The sequence below is a fragment of the Euprymna scolopes genome, chromosome 22 (genome assembly GCF_053919585.1).
Source record: "Euprymna scolopes isolate OS-2025 chromosome 22, ASM5391958v1, whole genome shotgun sequence".
NCBI classification, from domain to species: Eukaryota; Metazoa; Mollusca; class Cephalopoda; order Sepiida; family Sepiolidae; genus Euprymna; species Euprymna scolopes.
The window spans coordinates 82788390-82794389 of NC_136503.1; the positions used below are offsets into that span (position 1 = coordinate 82788390).

At 32.4% G+C, this 6000-nt stretch overlaps 1 protein-coding gene across 3 annotated transcripts in view; it reads right to left on the reverse strand.

Annotated features, from left to right (window-relative positions):
* LOC145243512 (disheveled-associated activator of morphogenesis 1-like) overlaps positions 1-6000 on the reverse strand; it is a 415531-nt gene that overhangs the window by 245726 nt on the left and 163805 nt on the right. For all 3 annotated transcript variants that reach the window (XM_080106477.1, XM_080106478.1, XM_080106479.1), the window contains one exon: positions 1874-1913. The gene's annotated coding sequence lies outside the window, so the exon portion shown is untranslated. The remainder of the gene's footprint in view (positions 1-1873; positions 1914-6000) is intronic.

Consider the following 6000-nt stretch of genomic DNA (forward strand, 5'->3'; position numbering starts at 1 on the left):
GACTATAATGCTCCTCACCTTGAGTTGAGCATATTGAGAAGTGAAACACGAATTACCATTAGCATATAAGCAACGCTCTTTGTGTAAACAAATCGAGCGGAGGTATTTCGGACGATATCAAAACATCGTTCAAGCAGCCGCCAATAGCGTAATGGTTAGGAGCCTTGACTGCCGTACAAACGGTCGGGTTTCAATCCTGGCTTGAAGTAGTTGCCTGTCTAGCCGCACTGATGAGCTGTGAAACAGCGAAACAGTACTGTATGTGGATGACTATATATATATATATATATATATATATATATATATATAGAGAGAGAGAGAGAGAGAGAGAGAGAGAGAGAGAGAGAATCGTGTCTGAGGAGTCGGCTAATTTCAGTTAATGTGTAGATGGATATCTGCCGCCTGCATACCAGCAGTAACTATCTTGGTTGTATATGACGCGTTGCTTGTCACATTGTAGAATGTAGAACTGGATAAAAATATAAGAATTTAAAAATCGAGGCATAGTCAATAGATTGCGCCGTGGCCCATAGAGTAAGGTCGTCAGTATTGCACATTTTATGAGTGCGACGATCTGGATTTGCGCCTATGTTAGAGCACGTCACTGATGAAGTGCAGTACATCGAAACCCACTTTGGGTCTGGCGTTGTCCGTTGTCGATGCAATTACTCGATTCTGTCTAATTCTGGGTTCTAGATTTATCGTAAATAAAAAGGTGTATGTGAACGGGTATATATATATATATATATATATATATATATATATATATATATACAGGGTGATAAAAAAAACGGGCCCCAACTCTAATTAGGCTTAGTTATTCTTAGTGTTTTGTCCGAATGAAATGAAACTTTGGTCATAACTAGTTTATTATATTCAAAACATCACATCAAAACACTAGAGTCTTTGGCCTTTTTTTTCTCCGTTCTACAGCATATGTTCTAGATGGCCTCCATTTAGCTTTTGTTTTTTTTGGGTCACTCTGTGTATATATATATATATATATATATATATATATATATATATATATATATATATATATATATATATATATATATATATAAAATGAGAGAGATGGAGAGATAGATAGATAGATCTATATGATGATTTAATGTTTAATTTAGTTCTATAAATCTATTTAATTTTAACTCGTACTCTGACGCTTTATTTATTTTTGAAAATTTTGTTTTCCCGTTTTCATGAACGAAAAAAAACTTTGAAATTATTTTACCCTTTCATGTCATTCTTTTAAATTAAAGACGAAAATATTTCATACTGTGTACAATGATGCAAAAAGCACCTAAACATGTACAGATCTGTGGGGTTGTTAATTGGACAGTTTGACCACTCATCTATTAATTACCATGAGCACAACTTGACATATTAATCTTGTCGTCGTTATATTATTTTATAGATTAGTCTTTTTCCCTGCCCTTGGAACAATGATTCTGTATCCTCTTAAGTATTGAAAGATGTCTATAGTAGTATTCCTTTGCTTTGCTCTTATGCCTTTTTGAACAAAGATGTGAGAATTCAAGGAGAGGTCAGAGATATGTGGATGGGTATAGTCACATGTGAGCTTCTCTTCATCACATAGGCTCCACTATTTCTTGTATTATATCACACACACACACACACACACACACACACACACACACACACACACACACACACACACACACACACACCTCATTACATCAGAACAGATACTTCATTATGCTTCCATCACCCTCTCCGAATTAACCATCGAAATATTATAATAAACTGAATTGAGCAGATATAAAAGTTATAATAGTTATAGACAGAAAGATACCAAATATCCATTAATCATAGATGTAAACCTTGGGTAATAAAATTAATCAAGTTAACTTACCTTATCTAAAAAAGGCCATTCATTTTAGCAATTAATTTCACTGAAAGAGAAAAGAAAAAAAGATTATTTTTAAAATTCTTATAAAAGAATACAAAAAATGAACAGTGCATTATGTGAACAAAATTAACTTTAGAAATCGTAAATGAACAGTGCATTATGGGAAATCGTAAAACTCTCCCATACATTTATTATTCTGTCCATTTCAGCAGCTCATAATTTTAATCAATTGGGATTCAGGGGTTCATAAAAAGGAGTAGTATCTTTTCGAGATGGTCTTCTATGGCATCTTTGCCTTTGGATGAGTTGGTGCATGACCTTCATTAGAGGGCCATGGTTTGTGTTAGGAAGGGCACCCAGCCATAAAAGTTTTGTTTCAAACAAATTATGTTTGTTCTAAGTAAGTTTGCAAGCAAACAGACATGCAAGCAACCAAAAATGCATATCGGTGAACGCCAATGAAGCCTGTTTATAACTGGATAGTCAATCAATCATTTCATTTCAACTGTTAATAATAAAAAGAAAGACATTATTTTTAAATACTAATTTATTTACATCTACACGATTATATTAAATTAAAAAAAAATATACAGATAAAATTCTCTTACATATTGCACCCCCCCCCCGCCAAAAAATGTCCTCGTAAATGCATTATTTTAGTACAATAATGTCTGAAGGTCATTTGGGCTATTTTTAACTTGATAAGGTAATTTGGCGCTTTGACAGAATTGGGACGAGATTTTGTAGTCGATAAATGGAGTTTTCAGATAAAAAAAACAATGGTTTCAACTGTTTTTTTTTGTCAATTCTAATAAATTACACCGGTAGTTTCCAAATTATACAGTTGAAATTGCCTGAATATTACTGAATTATTAAACAAAACAACTTTAATCGTGTTAGCAGGTGGAAAATTGCCGCCATCTTGTTTAAATCAAAACGGAAAATTACCTCCCTTTTGAACTCTCTTGTATCTTACGATCGTTTTCACCAAATTCTATTTTTTTATTTTCTTTAATAAATAATTTTCTACCTTATCGATTTTCGTAATTTTTTCGTAATCATTTTAAAAATACGAGCAATACGTAGATACCGCTGTTTTCAAATGAAATTCAGTATTACGATTTCCGAAATTTCGTCCTAGTAGTGTAGAAGCGCCAGTAACTTTTTTAAATTATACATTACTCTATTAGGAAAATAAATGTAATTCTGGGATAGATTTAGTTTGGAAGAGATAGATTGGGTTTTAGTTTTGAGTTGAAACTTCCAAAAGAAAAAAAAGAAAAGAAAAAAAAGACCCCTATACTATTCAAGCTATAAAATTTTGGCTGCAACTGTCTTGCCCATCAGAATGATTCAGAAAGCTAGGAAAATCATGAGATATGTTACGAGACCATTTTGTGAGATTTAAGATATCTTGTACATCCCCCCCCCCCAAAAAAAAATTAGAGAACTAATAAACAAAATATCAGGGGGGGTATTGAAAGGGATTATTTTATATAAACTGATTGGAAAAATAATGAAAATATTCCATCAAAAAAATTTAGACATAACAAGGCATACTCTATTGATTCGATTTTTTTTACAAGAGAAGTCATCACTTATCAAGGCCTAAAGGTGACTCAAGGATAAGGGTTCATGAGTCTAAGGTGGTCACTGAGACAGCAGCTTAGTGATTATTAGTGATGGAAATTGGGTAGAATTTGATTATTAAAGGGGACGGCTCAAAAAGAACTTGTTTACATTGGACTTGAAGACGACCATGTTGTAGTCAACTAGAAAGCAGGTCCGCAATGCAGAGTTCTATAGACGGACAGTTCTAGGAAAGAAGCTTTGTTCATCTAATTTGCATTTAGACATAGATAGAGAATGGAGGATATTGTTGATAGTGGTTTTAGCTAGATGAGTGTATTTTTGTAAACTACTGGCAAGGGGAGGGTCCATAAACTGAAATTCAAACGAGGACTTGCCATGGAAACCTCGATAGAGTAGAGACAGACTCGCAACTAAATCAAAGTGTGGTCATATTGTGTGAAATAGGAGCTAGACACGTCTATTCAAATCATTATCTTATATGGTAAAATTTGAACATTTTTGAAAACCAAGAAATGCTGTATAATTTTTTAGTGAATGAAAAATCGTTTTCAATTTTTTTTCTAAGACTTTTAGTAACATCCATCCTAATCATAGAAGACTTCGTAATTTTTTTTGCTGCTGCTGCTGCTGTTTGAAATTTTTTTTGTTGCTGCTGTTGCTGCTGTTTGAAATTTGAACATTTTAGAAAACCGAGTAAAGCTGTATAATTTTTTTATCAAATGAAGAATAATTTTATTATTTTTTAAATTTAACTGTTGAAATAGAATCAGTTTTTTTCCCTGTTTCGTGTCATAGTGAAGGTAACACCTGGCACGTCCCCAGAGGTTTGAAATTGAGGCTGAATGAGGTTTGAATGTCCGATAACAGTGTGGAGCGTCGGTCGCACGCATGAGTCAAAATAATAATAGGAAATCCACTGTTTGAGAAGCACTTAAATTCAGATTTTAAAATTTAACAATTGAAAAGACCAGACAAGTGCAAAACTGAATTTAATAAACTTATCTATTTATTAAAATTAAATTCATTTTTTTTTTCAAATTTTCAAATTCAAATTTTTTTTCAAATATTCTTCAGAAAATACAGTTTTTTTTCTCTTTTATTATTAACTCACTAGGAGTATTCACACAACCCATCATCAAAGATTGTTCTTTGAGAAAAACTTGTGGTGTTCCCTGGAGTCTGAACGACAAGAAGTCTCCCCAGATTTCCAGTACTCCACCTCTTTTAATAACCTTTGCAAAATATTTTGCGTTATCACAACAGCCTCTTGTCATTGATTTTTCGTTGGCAGCGACCATTAGTCTTCACTGGAATTTGGGTGGCAATAAGCCTCCCCAAGGTCCCAGTCTTCTTTGCACATCTCCAGCAGAGATTATCTATATAATAATACGATATCATGTGTGTTCTTTTGTGTGTTACGCTTTCTGGCAAATTTGATTGGTTGAGATTTAATTCTGAAATAGACATTTAATTTCGGAATACACATTTATGAATGCTCCAGGTGGCATTTGATTAGCGTGTTCTCACCACTATATTTGTTTTTAATTTTATAAAATTTAGGGGTTTATCTTTCAAAAGTTGTTAAAAAATAATTGATTTTAAGTTATTCCGTAGTAAAAAACGATGACACAAATCTCTCAGTTGTTTATTGAGAGAGAGAGAGAGAGAGAGAGAGAGAGAGAGAGAGAGAGAGAGAGAGAGAGAGAGAGAGAGAGACGCTGATGTTTTCGTGAATTAAAATATCATTGCTACTGCTACAACATTTTCATGTAAACAAAAGCCAAGATGCATATCTGTTATGAAACCTTGAACTTTATGAAAAGCCTTGACGTTACTAACCAAAAAAAGCGACACGAAACTGGTCTTGTACATAAAATATTTTTTATAAAACATTAAATATATATATATTAAATGACAGTTCCTTTTTCTAAATAAATTATTTTTATTACAACATTGTTTTAACTAAAATAGTTTCATGAAAAACTGTTTTTGGTACATAAAATATTTTAATCTATATATTAATACAATAGCGTGTGTGTTATTTTCTGTGTCACATTTATTTTTTTTTCTTCTGAGTATCTCTCGTTTAATTGTTATGCCTTTCCATTTCTTGTAATAAATAATTTTACCAAGAATTCTTCATAAGTTTTGGTTTCGGTTTTGATTATAGCTGAAGGAACTACAGTTATATATGCATACATTCTTTTTTTCTTCATAAGTTTTGGTTTCAGTTTCGATTCAAGATGATGCAGACAAGCCATATGGACGTATTTTTATTTTTGAAGTTACAAGTTTATAATATATAAGAATTGATCGAAAATTGACTCTTATAGTAATATATACGAAATCTGTATAAATTAAAATATCATATTTAAGCATATTTTTCGACCAGGCTATGCCGGACGTCCCTGCTAGCTTAGATATATACTTTTGCAGTTTTAATAAAAGAACTCTAATGATATTAGGGTGTCTCCATTTACGCTAAACATCCACAAAAATGCCAACATCAGTATATTTCATATGAAAGAGTCCACTGT